At 44.2% G+C, this 14,020-nt stretch overlaps 1 protein-coding gene across 9 annotated transcripts in view; it reads right to left on the reverse strand.

Annotated features, from left to right (window-relative positions):
- Positions 1-14,020, reverse strand: part of psd3l (pleckstrin and Sec7 domain containing 3, like) — a 300,802-nt gene that overhangs the window by 73,018 nt on the left and 213,764 nt on the right. The gene's annotated exons all lie outside the window — the stretch shown is intronic.

The following is a 14,020-nucleotide window of genomic DNA, read 5'->3' on the forward strand; positions in this document are numbered from 1 at the left end:
CCAGTTCAGTTAATTAGAAAATATCCAACTCCAATCCAAAAAGAAGCAGAGTTGCTCTCCCAATGCCCTGGCCTCAACCAACATACGTTATACAGAATATATGGTACTTTATCTCATTACTATTGGTTGTCACATTTGCCTATACAGACGAACTGTACTTCAATATTAATTTGGGTTAGAATGAGAAAGGTTATATATAAATGCAAGATCCCTCTTTAAAAAGAATCAAACACTGAATATAGTAAGATAAAACCTATAGAACCTTCTAACTCAGAATCTCAGTATTCCACAACAAGATTATAAGAATTACATGATATGCCTGTAGCTTAGCTATAATTAGGCCTTGCGGCCACTCCACAGGGGGAGTGTTACACAGCAGGACTCAGTGATTGGCACAAAGGCATTGCATATTTCAACACCCCTGTCAATGTCTTCCAGTGATTTCACTGGACATGTTACTTGAAGCTTCAGTGCAACTACCTCTGTACTTTGCTGAAGACCTCATCTTTCTATTGCCTGAAACTAGCCTCACTGAGGTCTGTTCCTGCTTGCTCCCGAGCTTGTATAGCTAGTTTCTGCTCTGTTTGAATTCTCTCGCCAGAGCATACCAGTGGCGACAGGAGCTTAGCTTGTGGTGAGGAAGCTCTAGGTTGTACAGTACGATCTTGCAGGATGGTTCAATGCAGGCAGTGTCCTTTGCAACCCAACTTCACCCAAGGGTGCATGCTCACCCATCCCCTCCCATACACATTAACCCCCTCCCCACACACACACACACACACACACACACACTAACCTTTTCCCATACTTCCATACTCGCAAAATAATGAAGCTACATTCAGAACCTAGCAATGAATTATGATCTTTGATGGATTATTATTTGACAAGCCACTGTAAATGTGAAACTTGTTCAAAATCAAATCCATCTTGCAAATTGTCATTTTGTGTTGACCTTGACCTTCATACACTATGAAGTGAGCTGTGGGCTTTAAAAATTAAATTATAACAAACCGCAATTGGTGCTGGTCTTCTCCAGGTCACAGCCTCCAAATATTCCACGAAAAATAAAGCCAAATCTCTCACTGCGACCAGTTTCACGTCTTCATTTCAGGCAGCTCTTGCCTAAGACTGGGGTATTTTTCACACTGCAGATTTTTCTGGATATGAGCCCATATTCCTCTCACTGAAGTTTTCCCTCAAATATTTATCACCCCTTCCAATGCGGCAGATCATGCCCTGGGATTTTGGATGGAGATCTGAGTCGGTGGGTTGAGGTTGCAAGGTGACAGTCTCAATGGGGTTTGGGATGGCGGGTGGTGTGGGGGAAAGAGATTTAACCGAAACCAAATTTTTTTGCCACAGCAGCACCCATTTCCTGTTGTTGATTCTTTTCCACGGTAATGGCAATTTCCAAAATTATGGGATGCTGGTATCACTGTCCAGCAACCTGCACGAGTCAGTGGCTAATCATAGCTTGTCACAGCATCCTCATTTACTGTAACTCATAAATGATCTTACATTCCGAACATGCATGTGACTCCATCAGCAGTATCCATGGTTACTGTTCAATTTTAGACACATTAACATTGTATTCACTCTGATTTTACCCTGAGTTATTTGTTCTTTAAAAATGCATGATCATAATAATTTTTACATGTGCAAACTTACATCAGTGCTGAGAGGGAGAAGGAGGGGAGAGAATGAGGAGGAGGAGGAGGGGAGAGAATGAGGAGGAGGAGGGGAGAGAATGCGGAGGAGGAGGGGAGAGAATGAGAAGGAGGGGAGAGAATGCGGAGAAGGAGGGGAGAGAATGAGGAGGAGGAGGGGAGAGAATGAGGAGGAGGAGGGGAGAGAATGAGGAGGAGGAGGGGAGAGAATGAGGAGGAGGAGGGGAGAGAATGAGGAGGAGGGGAGAGAATGCGGAGAAGGAGGGGAGAGAATGAGGAGGAGGAGGGGAGAGAATGAGGAGGAGGAGGGGAGAGAATGAGGAGGAGGAGGGGAGAGAATGAGGAGGAGGGGAGAGAATGAGGAGGAGGGGGGTGAGGGAGAGGGGATGTAAAGGAGAGAGGGATAGGGGGCTGCAAATGGCTGCAGACCTCCCATTGTGGAAGACCCAACTCTACTTGCGATATAAACGTTATAAAGCATAAACTTTCCACATTTAATAAATGCAAAACTACAAAATAAAACAGCTTGCTTAAGTTCTGGTTTGAGCAAATAAACAAAATTTACATGAAGTGCCCAATATTGTGGTTGAAAGAGACTTAATTGTTCCCTGCTACAATAAACAAAAAAACATACAAAACTTAAAATGCGGAGCTGAGGAGCAACATTACAAATCATGTTAATCGATCGATGCCTATTATTGATGTGCGTTCAAGCAAAACAGACAGCTCACATATATAATGTCTGAGAGAAAAGGGGAGGAAAAGGCATTTAATCTCATCAAGCACAAAATCCAGGGTGGAATTTACAGAATGTTTATTGAGGTTTATCATGAATATGAATCCTGGGGCTGTCATGGGGTCATATTAATCCCATAACAGGTTTCAATTCCTAGAAATTCAATTACAGCCGCTGTGCAGCCTGTCCTCACTCCCCTGGAGAGCAGGAAAAAGTGACGGTTTCATCAAGCAGAAGCAAGGCAAATAAATATCAAACACCTGACAGGCTCTGGCCGTAGATCGTGTGACAGTGCTCGACACGACAGGGCTTTTACACACTTGTGCAAATGCACTGAAGGGAACCGTTGTTGCTTTTTAACCTCAGCAAGTGCCAGAGGGAATCATCCCCTTGTTGTTAGGCCGCTGTGACTAGCTAGCCCAGGGCTCCATACCTGACACAAACTGCAGCTTCAGGGCACTTTGTCAGTTGGTAGCTCTCTCGTCTCCGGGTCAGAAGGTTCCAGGTTCAAGTCCCACTCCAGGGTTTGAGCACAAAAAAAGATCAAGGCCCGACACTCCAGTGCAGTATTAATGGAGTCTTTCAGGTGAGCTGTTAAATTGAGGCCTCATCTTGAGTGGAAAAGAACCCACTGTGCTGGTAGGTGAGCCGGGCAGTTATCCCCGGTGTCCTGGCCAATACTTATCCCCAATCAACATCACAAAAAATATCACATTGCTATTTGTGGGAGTTTGCTATGTACCAATTCGCTGCTGCATTTCCTTCATTACAGTGACTGTACCTCATTGGCTGTAAAGCACCTTGGGGCATACAATAGTCATGAAAAGTGCTATATGAATGCAAAGCTTTCTTTCTTTTCTATGTCAGCAAGCCTATAAAATCCCCCTTAATGATGCACCCTCAGATACTCCAACTGGAATCAAATCTCTCAAAGCCAAAATCAAGTCAGAGCCAACTTGTTGGAGTGCAGGTTCTGCATGTAACAGGGAGGTTGTCCCTTGCAAAGTTAAACTGCTACAGGGTATAGAACATACTTCTTAAAATGTTGTCAATAATGTCGGGTCTACTCTATCCCGTGTCCGTACAGGTATCTTGATTAGGTATGTTGGAAGAAAGGAGTTGGTTCTCCGTTAAGTTCAACAAAGTAGCAGGAAAACGCAGAACAACCACCTCATAATCACAGCAGACATTAATCCACCTATTAGCATGTGTGCACCCATGTACCAGGTTCACAAAGTGAGCCGAGTTTAAAGTTAGGCACCCAAAACCTTGAGATGAAGATTTGGTCACATGTATAACTCTGTTTCTCAATAAACAACCAAACCGTGTGAAAAGTTAACACCAACAGAAAGAGTCAGCATCCTGCCCACTACAGCCGCTCAGGGAAAAAGGTCCCAGGTTCAGTCCCGTCTCGGCCATAGAAGTAGATCGATGTTTCAATTATCCTCAGCACCCTGGGGCTGGGGCAATGAATCATTCAGTATCATTGCTCTGGGCCCCCCAGGCTGGAAAGCTTATGTGGAAGTTATCGTCAGCAAACAGGGGCTTGTAATGCCCTCTGCAGTCGAATATCCTACAGCTATTCTACGTTGACAAAGAAGGAAGACCATTTGAGTGAGGTACCAGAGAACTTAGGAAAGGAAGGGGTTAAACCACCAATACATAACTGGTTAGGCAATGGTGGCGAGCAATGAGACTTGTGCAGAATTCCAACAGCCTTGAACTCCTGTGGAGTCCTCGAGAGACACATGGTGGAATTCCTTTTATCAACCGCCATTTTAACCCAATACCCTGATTTGTTCACCTGTAAGGCAGAACAGTTGGTGAACTTGGTGTAATAGTTTTGGATTTTACATTTTCACCTCAACGTTTCATAATTGACCTCGATTTTTTTTTATTATTCTTTCATTGGATGTGGGCGCCACTGGCTAGGCCAACATTTGTTGCCTGTCCCTAATGGTCCACGAAAAAGTGGTGGTGAGCCGCCTTCCTGAACTGTTGCAGTTCATGTGGTGTAGATGCTGCTTGACCTATAATATCTCACCTTCACAAAGAACACACTCCCACCTCGCCCCCAAATAAAAAATATAATACTATAGCTTTAACATAAAAAAAACAGTCAAGGCATTAACACAGACCAAGAAAACAGCCTTAGTGTTTGAGTTTCTTACAGGACTTGACTGGCAACCCACTTTGTGACTTTCAGTATAACAAACTCGTGGGCTGGCATGGGTTTAGTAAAGGGAATAGAACCATCACCTTTACTCAGCCGGAACTATACTCGATCCCAGTTTCTTATGAACAGTAAGCCACACAACTGACTCAACCCATCATCAACTCCTTCCCAAGGTTTCTGAGAGATGTCACTGTCACCTGCAACCCAAGGAACAATAATAAAGAAGACCTTACATACATGAATGTGGCATCTCAGTGATTCCGTTCTGAAGGTTGTAATATCTGTGGTCTAAGCAGATGCCGCGCTCATTTATTAGCACTGAACTTGCTGTGGCATAGTACTTAGCCTGCAGCGATTGTATGGGCGATACCTTCTGATGGATCCTTACAATAAAACTCAGAAAAGATGAACAACATTTTGCAATTCTTCAATGCAAATCAGACAAGGATGAAGGGCTAAATAAGTGGGAGATGCAAAACATAAGGTTTTCTGACAGGACGATAAGGGACCAAGGCATTGAGGCCATTTTCTAATTACCTCAGCAGCCTTTAATTAATTCACAGCCCTGAATCATTCATGAGATTGTTTAAGAAAGTGGCAAATTATTGACAGAGGATCGGGGCTATTCGTCATTCTCAAATCGCCTTAGCCATGAAGAAAGTCATAAGCTACAGCCTTACTGCTGCCTGGACATAAAATATATACAGACATGCTTTGCCACATGCCGCTGAGGGACTGAAGGAGATAAGCAATAAACTGTTAGCGTGGCAGAAACATCGATCAGCTGCATTTTAGTCTGTGTTTGGATGAAGCCTACCCTCTGATTCTCAGCAGCAGCAAGACTTCCAGGAGGGCTTAAGGAAGAACCAGTTCAACATTTTCAAATCCCAGTGAAAAAAAAAAACAAAATCAGTAATACTGGCACCATTAACACTGGAGTTCCATTTTAAGGTACACAAGACCAGTTCGGACAAGTTTTTAATGGTTTTTCCTTCAGGACTAAAGATGAGCAATGCAGCCACTAACAGCGACGAGACCTGCCCCCACTGCGGCATGTGTCACTCGAGGCAAATCATGTACGAAAATGACAAAATTCTGCCAGCTTTCACTGAGAATGGACTTGATCCAGGGGATATTAAATAACGATGGATGAGGGCTTACAAAATCCGGGAAGGCCTCTGCATTAGACAAGGAACGAGACAGCTGTGAGCAGACCTTTCCACTTCACCCGGAGATCAACCTTGCCACTCAGTTAATCAAACCTGCACATCTACATGCACCTCGGTGGTTTTTAAATGTCTTTCTACGACAAGGTGTTCTCTAAAGCTCCATTCGTTACCTTGAGAGAGAGAGAGAGAGAGAGAGAGAGAAAAGAACAGCTCCTTTCTCCGTGATCAAGGTGCTGGTTTTTCCCTCAGAGGAACAATGGCTTTCGGAGTCAAAAGGAGTCCATGTCCTTGAGCCCCTAGCAACCCGCTCAACGTGTGCACGGAGGAAAACAGATGGTTCAGAAGATTCTTCTGTTCAACCAAAAGTGTCATGCAACCACAGAGCGCTCATATTTTAGGCAGTTGGATGGATTTCATTGCTGGGCAGCAATCTGTTCGTTCACAGAAGGAACAGCTCCCAAAACTGGGAAATCAGTTTGAAAGAAAACAGAATGGATGTCTCAAACACTTAAATTGGTACAATTTGAGCGAGTACTGCGCTGTCAGAGGAGGCGCCACCCTTCAGTTCAGATGTTAAACCCAGACCCTGTCTACCCCTTCAGGTGAATCGAACAGATATCGTGGTGCTATTCAAAGAAGGGGAAGCTCTTCCCAGTGATCTGGCCAACAGCCTGACCAACAGCGCCAGAAACTGGTCCTTGCTGTTTGTGGGATCTTGCTGTGCTTCTGCTTCGGTTGTGTTGACATCACGGACTAATGTCCGTATTCCGCCGACATTTATGTGGTTAGTGCTAGCTAAATCAGGCAGATAATGGTAGCCCTGACAACAAAAGCTTTATAAATGAATAATAATCTAGAGATGGATCTTGAAGATTTCAAGTGATGGGGCAGTGACTAGTTCCTTTGGCAGCTTGTTCCATAGTGGATTATCCTTGGGAAGAAAGATTGTTGATGCACTGTCTTGGAAACAAATGGTCTTTGTAGTTTGTGTAGTTGGCTACCTCATCTTTCATTGCCAGAGGGCACCAGGTACATGTCTCCGTCAATTCCCACCAGCCCATTCCATATTTTATAGAACACTGTCAGCCTATTTGTCTCCCTCCTTTGCTATAGCGATTTTAATTCCAAATTCTAATCAAGGATGTGACTCTGGTGTATTCCCCACACTGATTCATGCAGAATCATGCAGCGCGTCTTTGGATTGCTTCAATCTTATTTATATCTCTCACCATTTAAGGTTCCCAAACACAAACTGCATACTCCAGGACTGGATAAATAAATAAAGGCTGTAGCTCTGGGCAGAATTTTCCATTCGTTGGGCAGGCTTGGCGGGAGCGGGCGTGGGGTGGTCACGGGGCCGTTAGGTTGGACGGGCAGTGTAAATTTGAAAGTAACTAGATCGTTAATGGCCTTAATAGGCCTTTCAATTATCGGCGGACGTGCAGCCGACTCTGGCACACGCCCGCTAAACGAAATATTGAGAGACAGCGCGATGACACCGGGACGCATGACGCATGCCTGACGTCATCGTGCGTCATATGACGTTCCACCCGTGTCAGGCGTGTGCCCACACACTAAATGGAAAATTCTGCCCTCTGTTACTTCTGTTGCAATACCAAAGATTCATCCTCAGAAATCTGAGACCATGTTTGTTTTGGCTGTTAGCTGCTAAACGTGAAATCCCCATTGGAGATGGTTTTAAGATGAACCCCCCAGGCTGGCATTTTTATGTGGTGAGCCGCCTTCTTGAACCGCTGCAGTCCATGTGGTATAGGTACACCCAGAGCGCTGTTAGGAAGAGAGTTCCAGGATTTTGACCCAGCGACAGTGAAGGAACGGCGATATATTTCCAAGTCAGGATGGTGTGTGGCTTGGAGGGGAACTTGCAGGTGGTGGTGTTCCCATGCATCTGCTGCCCTTGTTCTTCTAGATGGTAGTGGTCGTGGGTTTGGAAGGTGCTGTCGAAGGAGTTTTGGTGAGTTGCTGCAGTGCATCTTTTTTTTATTCGCTCGTGGGATGTGGGCGTCGCTAGCTAACATTTATTGCCTATCCTTAATTGCCCTATCAGAGGACATTTTCTGAGAGTCAACCATGTCGCTGTGGGTCTGGAGTCACATGTAGGCCAGACCAGGTGAGAATGGCAGATTTCCTTGTGAATCGACAATGGTTTCATAGTCTTTATTAGACTTTTAATTTACTGAATTCAAATCCCACCATCTGCCGTGATGGGATTCAAACCCGGGTCTCCAGAGCATTGCCCTGGGTCTCTGGAATACCAGCCCAGTGACAATACCACTACGCTACCACCCCTCGTAGATGGTACACACTGTGTAGATGGTGTCAATGTGCCAATCAAGAAATCAAGTTGGAGAATTTGATTACAGAACTTAAAACTATCTGTTGATGAATCCTTTCTATCTTTAAAACACTATGACATAGCATTCTTTGCCATCTCCCAATGGTCCTGCCATTTTTGCAATTCCAGAAGATCGTCTGGCAGTGAATTGATACGATCTTGAGTTTGCCCCAGTGCATAAACCACGCAGTCATCTGAAAATAGCTGCACCTTGTTTTTTAAACTTGTTGGGAAGATCGTTTGAAGAAGAGTAAAGGTCCCGACACGGTTCCCTGAGGCACTCCAGAGAGGCCCCCTCTAGGAAAGGAAGATTCCCCTTCACAAACCACTTTCAGAATTTTTATGGTGCAGAAGGAGGCCATTCAGCACATCCATTTCCTGTGGGTTAGGAAGTGCCAGGTTCAATTTAATAATGTCCCCTGATTCCATAGTACCGAAGTTTGAACAAGAGCTTTTCATGAGGAACTTTGTCAAATGCAAATCTAGCTTTCATGTTTGCCAATATAACCACAGTGACAAAGTCCTACCCCTGTATGCAAGGGCTTCAAGCTATTTGTGGGAACTGATTGGTGCTATATCAACGCACCCCACTTCCTGTACAGCGCTGTCTATTGACATCAGGTCAATTAAAATAGTGAATGAGAGAACTGTTATTCACCACATCCCAAGTAGTCATCAGATTAGTGGTTTGTGGCTAAAGTGCTGTACAAAGAGAAGATTTCAAAACAGTCTACTTTGTGGACAGGAAACTGAATTGAAACCACGTGGGGTTATTAGATATTGAAACACAGTGCCTCAAGCTAATAAGAGTAAAAGCTCCCTGACCAGTTCTGAAAGGGAGTTCCTGTCAGGGAGCAGTGCAGCAGCTTAAAATAATAGCACGCATCTTCACGTCGTCTACTGACGCATTGTCACAGCCTAGGGACTAAAAGGTCATCAATACAGAGCAGGAACGACACTAGTCAATATCTTTGTTTCCATCGTAGATTGGATCACTATTCCTAATGACGTACCTTCCTGCACCAGGAGTGCTGCTGCCTTTGCCCAGCCTTGCTCACATTAGTTAATTCCAATAGATGTGGCCTCATGAGTTACCCAGTCCAGCTGACAGTTTGCAGTAACTTGAGTCACTGAACCATCCAAAATATTTGTGTTGCTTGAATTTAAGGAAAATCTTCCGTTCATTTCTCCCTTTCCAGGATGGAGAGATTGTACCCGGCAAGAAAGTCTGAGCGGACTTGGCTTTTCCCCTGCAGAAAAATAACTGAAGGGTGGCTCAATAGAGGGTGTTACGATCATGAGAGTTTGATAGGGTGGACATGAAGGAAACATTTCTACTTGTGGGAGAGTACAAAACTAGGAGCCCTAAATATAACATAGCCAATAATAATTCCAATTGGGAATTTAGTGTAAACTTCTTTACTCAGAGAGTGGTTAGAATGTGGAAATCGCCTCCACATGGATTAGTTAAGGCGAGTAGAAAGGATCCATTAAGGGGAAGCTAAGAGGGAGAAAGAAAGATTACATTGGCAGGATCAGATGAAGAAGGGTGGGTCGAGGCTGATGTGGAGCATAAAGAGAAGTTGGGCCGAATGGCCTGATTCTGTCTTGTAAAATCTATGTAATTCACACAGCTTCAGTGGACTCTTTCTGTGCCATATACCATCATTAATGGAACAGATAAGCTGTAGAAATGCACTCAATAATGTGATAATTAGTCACAAGAGCTGGATATGCATAAATTAAGGGGACTCTCAGCAAAGTACTGCATCAGGATTTTAAAAATTTATTCTTGGGAGCTGGGTGCCACTGGCAAGACCAATATTTATTGCTCATCCTTGGTTTCAAGATACCAGATGGATTGCTAGGCCACCTCAGAGGGCAGTTAAAAGTCAACCATGACAGTCAGGTATAGAATCAGACCAGGTAAAGACAGTAGGCTTTCTTCCCAAAGAATATTAGTCAACCAGTTGACAATCCGACAGCTTCACCATGGTCACTTTTTATCAATATCAACTATTAATTTTAAGCTGAATTCAAATTTGCAAATGACTACGTTGGGATTTGAACGCAAAATGTGCGATCATACCAAGTTATTACACATTACCACACAAATTGCACTCTTCAGCTTGATCAAAGAGTACTTTCACCCTTGGCAAGTGAAAAATTCAACCTACAAAGCATTTTCTGTCTACTATAACTGCTTATGCCTGCATCTATAACATAAAATTGGCAGACTGTAATTAAACCATTCCTTCAGCCCTGGTGCTGATGCCACGGTGCCACTGCTGGCGGGAGGATGTAATTACAGTGTGACAGGTTTACATAGGCAGTTTCCGTTATAAACGAGGACACAGCAATTCATAAAGGAAATATAAAAATATAGCAGAATGCACGATTTATACTGGGGTTGAATTACTTTTGTGTAGCCAGGTCCGAGGGTCCCTTTCCTCTAACCCCATTTCACTAAAAGCTACACTTAGACTTGACTCCCAGTCATGTGCATTCAATTAGTTTAGTCTAAGATCATAATATATACCCCTCAGTCGCAGCTCCACATATTATCATTAGGGCACAGCGTTCAGCTCTGAGAGATGCAAGGACACCATATACTGTGCCATCATAAGTCCTGGAAACGTTTCAAAGCCCCTTCAAAATGTTTCAAAACATGGTCAGTTTTTGTTTGCTATGAACACAAGTGCCAAGCCATTTTCCCCAAGAAACACTACCGGTAGCACAATAGGACAAGGAGCACCAGTTGTTGCTAGGTGTACAATTCTCTAGTCCATACTGATGAGGCTGCCATGTGGCACGCCTGAACACTGCAGGCGTTTTGCATTCCATAGAAATCCTGAGTGCATTCATGTGAAATTCTGTACTTCCCACATTCACTTAACGGTTGCTTCCAGCCTCAGATATCAAATGAAGTATAGTTCCAGGCAGAGGGTCTTTCCCCATCCATTAAGGGTGGAAGCCGCCAGAACCCATTTACCTGGCAAGTCCCCACGATAGAAAGGGAACACCTTTTATATTTTGCATAGGAGTTTGCCCAGAAATTCAACTCAAACGGCAAAAGTCTATTTCAGATGGCTGCACATACGTATTGAGACCAGTTTTGTGTTTGCAAAAGGCATATCCTTCAAAAGGATAAGTGCTGCACTAAACCTGTTTTTGAACTGGTCAGTGCTCCAGCATGAGTGCTATAGGCCAAGCATCATTTAAACTGCATTGTATTAATTGCTTTTAATCATGTGCTTTTGCTTCTTTCATATTAATGAAAGTAAGCTGGTTGTGGTGAAGTCCTGTGGGCAGAGCTTGGCTCATGGTGGTAAGAAAACGGAGCTACTGAGAAGAGTTTTTGACTGAAGACATTGCTGAGGCTCATATTGAGCTTTTAAATATAAGTTTCTTTCAATCACCGACAGACAGGCAGACACACACACACACGCGCATGCGCACACTGAAACTGAACTAGACAATGACCACTCGGGAATGTATGAATGACCTTCTTCCTGCCCCAAGATACTGTGATCACACCTATTGTTGGCATGCACCCCGCCCACCCCCGCTGAGGGCAGAATATGACCACAAAGAGGTGGTCCTGGATGGCCAGGTGGGGTTAATAATCCAATCGGACCGTCCAATTTAAGGTATTGCCTTATGTGCCAAGGCCTAGGGTCAGGAAGGTGCATAAAGACACAGCTCTCATGGGCATTGTTACTGCAGTCAGTAGAAGGGCCTGGTCAGCCATTCGGAAGTCGCGCTGGGAGATCTGTTGAAGGATTGACCACCTGAGGCGGACCCTAGCTCGTGGGATTCCTAAGCAACCAGTATCATTGTGAGTAGGTACGATTGCTTAGAGGTTTAATGAAGGTGTTGTATCCTAAGTTGTTGTGCTGTCATTGATATCAAGAGTAGAGACAAGAACTTTTAGACCAGAAAGTGGTGGGTCTTAAAGTGCCCAAAAGGCAACTAACTGGCTCGTCAATTTTATAATGTCCGGTTCCTTTTCTCCAGCACTTGTGTTTTGTAATTATCATCGTTTTTGATGTCACAATTATAATCCCTGCAAAGAGCTTAGTGCTTCTTTTTGAGTGTCTGGTGAATCATTCCTCACGCTAAAAGCACAGGTAAACTAAAACTTGACAAAGCTATTACTACAAGTTTCAGGTAGAACTAGGGCCAGTAGGTGGAGTACATTTTATAAACAGCTCCATTTTTGCCTGCATTTTCTGCTGCTGGGAGAGAGAAAGGTTACGCACTTCTGTGAAAGAACTGGAGCTCATAAATGTTCCAGCATATTTTTTATATCATTGTTACTGTTGCTATGGCACTCCGAATCCAGGTTCACTCTGGGACCAATGTTGCCACCTGGTGTTTGAAGTTAAAAAATGAGGCAGTTCATCTTCCTCACTTTCAATTCTTCAAAGAGTTACTATTCTCTCATGTGAGAGAATGAAGAGTCAGTTCATTATGAGTGGCATGAGGCCGAGAGGCCTAACAAAGTGAAGATTTTTGATTACTTGTTCAAACGACACTAAATACAGCTCGATAAAAGCAAAATACTGCGGATGCTGGAAATCCGAAACAAAAACGCCTGTAAAAACTCAGCAGGTCTGACAGCATCTGCGGAGAGGAGCACAGTCAACATTTCAAAACATTAACTGTATTTCTCTCCGCAGATGCTGTCAGACCTGCTGAGTTTTTACAGGCATTTTTCTTTTTGTACTAAATACAGCTCTTTGTTTCTTAAACAGAAGCACATTTGACTTGGTCTCAAACACAAGTCTTAAATTCAAATCTAACAGCACAGATGCAGAAGTTATTTTTTTTCCCTTCATTCATTGGATGTGGGCATCACTGGCTGGGCCAGCATTTAATGTCCACCACTAATTGCCCTTGAGAAGGTGGCGGTGGGCTGCCTTCTTGAACTGCTGCAGTCCATGTGCTGCAGGTACACCCACAGTGGTGTTAGGGAGTTCCAGAATTTTGACCCAGCGACAGTGAAGGAACAGCGATATATTTCCAAGTCAGGATGGTTGAATGGCTTGGAGGGGAACTTCCAGGTGGCGGTGTTCCCATGTGTCTGCTGCCCTCCTCCCTCTAGATGGTAGTGGTCGTGGGTTTGGAAGGTGCTGACTAAAGAGCCTTGGTGAGTTTCTGCAGTGCATCTTGTAAGTAGTATACTCTGCTGCCAGTGTTCGCAGCTGGTGGAGGGAGTGAATGCTTGTGCCAGTGGTGCCAATCAAGTGGGCTGTTTTGTCCTGGATGGTGTCAAGCCTCTTGAGTGTTGTTGGAGCTGCACTCATCCAGGCAAGTGGGGAGTATTCCATCACACTCCTGACTGGTGCCTTGTAAATGGTGGAGAGGCTTTGGGGAGTCAGGTGAGGCAGGATTCCTAGACACTGACTATGCTTGAAGCCACACTATTTATATCGCTAGTCCAGTTCAGCTTTTGGTCAACGGTAACCCCCAGGGTGTTGACAGTGGGGAATTCAGCGATGGTAATGCCATTGAATGTCAAGGGGTGATGGTTAGATTCTGTCTTGTTGGAGATGGTCATTGTCTGACACTTGTGTAGCGTGAATGTTACTTGCCACTTATCAGACTAAGCCTGGATATTGTCCAGGTCTTGCTGCATTTGGACATGGATTGCTTCAGTATCTAAGGAGTCGTGAATGGTGAACATTGTGCAATCATCAGCGAACATCCCCACTTCAGACCTTATGATGGAAGGAAGATCATTGATGAAGCAGCTGAAGGACACTACTCTGAGGAACTCCTGCAGTGATGTCCTGGAGCTGAGATGATTGACCTCCAACAACCACAACCATCTTCCTTTGTGCTAGGTATGACTCCAAATGTTAAACAGCACCACCTGTTGACCAGATTGTGTAATTGCAGGATGACAAGGTA

Source organism: Cetorhinus maximus, chromosome 1 (genome assembly GCF_964194155.1).
Source record: "Cetorhinus maximus chromosome 1, sCetMax3.hap1.1, whole genome shotgun sequence".
NCBI lineage: Eukaryota > Metazoa > Chordata > Chondrichthyes > Lamniformes > Cetorhinidae > Cetorhinus > Cetorhinus maximus.